Source organism: Fukomys damarensis, unplaced genomic scaffold (genome assembly GCF_012274545.1).
Source record: "Fukomys damarensis isolate Sample0158 unplaced genomic scaffold, DMR_v1.0_HiC HiC_scaffold_32, whole genome shotgun sequence".
NCBI lineage: Eukaryota > Metazoa > Chordata > Mammalia > Rodentia > Bathyergidae > Fukomys > Fukomys damarensis.
Genome location: NW_022900944.1, coordinates 21939964 through 21941806, shown reverse-complemented (window position 1 = coordinate 21941806; position 1843 = coordinate 21939964). Strand labels below are relative to the sequence as shown.

The following is a 1843-nucleotide window of genomic DNA, read 5'->3' as shown; positions in this document are numbered from 1 at the left end:
TTTATACCCTCTAATTTTAAGTTTCTTGAATTTCCACTTTTTAGAGAAGATATCCACTGTTGCAAAAAACTATTCATGTTCAGAGACATCTCTCTTTGTTCAGTTATTTTTTTTTTCCAGGTTCCTGTTAAGTGCAGACTCTTCAGTTTTATACCTTCTTGGTTAAAATGTCCTAGTTTTTGTGACAAGCGATTTTTTTGTGGTGGATTAATGGTAAACTTGTAGCACCCAGCTGAATTGAATCAGCGTGGTTAGGTGTGGAAGATCCACCTGAGACTCATTGTCGGCAGCATAAAGAGACCTGGAAGATAATTTGCTGTTTTCTTGGAGAAGACCCAGGGCCTTGGCTGGTTTCTTTGGGTCTCTGGTGTGTAAATAGATCCCTTGCTCTCCTCTGCATTTGACTTTTTGGTGAATATTATAAAATCCTGTGAGTTGTGTCCTGTGTTATATCTATTCCCTTAAACTCTGATACAATTTTTTACTGTGAAAGGTTGTGTAAATTACATCCTTAGACTTCTGTTTTGTATCTTCTTGAACACTTCTGAATAGTTTCTGTACTTTGGAGGAAAAATGAAAACATCCAGAATCTCTGTCCAAAGATTCATTAACTGGCAAATGTTCCAGTGAATCAATTTGGTTTGTTTTCACATCTTCACTTAAGGCTTCATAAAGCTGCTGTGATTCAACCAAGGAATAAGCTAGCTGTACTCTTGACTATGTAGACACTTACACAATACACTGATAAAGGCATCCATTTTCTTCTGATCTATCTTCTGTCTCTCCATGAAATCTTGAAAATGTTTGAGTTGACTTGATTTTTTTCCCCTCAATGAACACCACAGTAGAGGATAAAACCATTGTGACTGCAGGTCAGTTGTAAACTCACTAACTTCTGCAGTACAGTTTTACTTTCTGCTGTTAATCTTATGATATTAGAAAGTCAGGAAATAGGAATTGACACATTTCCTGAAATAGGTGTGAGATGCAAGTGCTGTTGTAGTAAAGGAGTCTAATGGAAACAAATTGGAAGACCTCAAATTGTAAACAAGGTTTTGTGAACTTCTAGTATGGCAGCTCAAAGCAAAAGGCCATCCTTAATTCTTTCACATTAAACCGACTCCAGGTTTTTGCCAAAAATATCCTGTGCTTCTGTATTGCGTTCAATTGCCTTTTTACAGTCCACTTTGACATGGAGACCAGACATAACTTTTGTGGTTTTAACTATGTCAAGTAACTTGCTGTTAGCATCATGAGCTTTCTCGCTGCTTTCCAGAGCTGATGAGATACATTGTTTCTTGCAGATGCTTTGGGTAGTTTCAAGTTCTTATTTTGCAGGGCACACTTACACTGGTAAAGTTCATTTTTATTATTTGTAAACTTTGTTACCTTAGTTCCTCAAGAGCACCAGAGATTTTCAATGAATTTCACAATCTTCTACTTGAAGTTAATTTTTCCATTCATTGTTCTAAGTTTTCAGAAAATGTACACTGTTTTTTCCTTACAGCCTGCAGCAAGATCTTGTTTCAGACACTCATCCCTTTTGTATACTCCTTAAGAGTTTTCTTGGTGAGTTTCTGATTTAACTTCAGGTTTATTCAATATATGTATATTTTTTTGTTGTTTGTTTGATCCCTGGTAACAAAACACAAACAAACTCAGGATCTTGCGCTTACTAGGCAGGCAATGTAACCACTGAGCTAAATCCCCAGCCCAGATAGTTGTTTTGTTTGCTTGTTTGTTTTGTAGTTTTTGAGACAGGGTCCCACTATGTAGTTGAGACTGACCTGGAACTCACTTTGTGGCCCAGGCTGGTCTCTAACTCACAGCGATCCTCCTGCCT

At 37.3% G+C, this 1843-nt stretch overlaps 1 pseudogene; it reads right to left on the bottom strand.

The window, feature by feature from the left end:
- Positions 1-453: 453 nt before the first annotated feature.
- LOC117283897 lies at positions 454-1602 on the bottom strand (annotated as a pseudogene).
- Between the last annotated feature and the right edge of the window lie 241 nt (positions 1603-1843).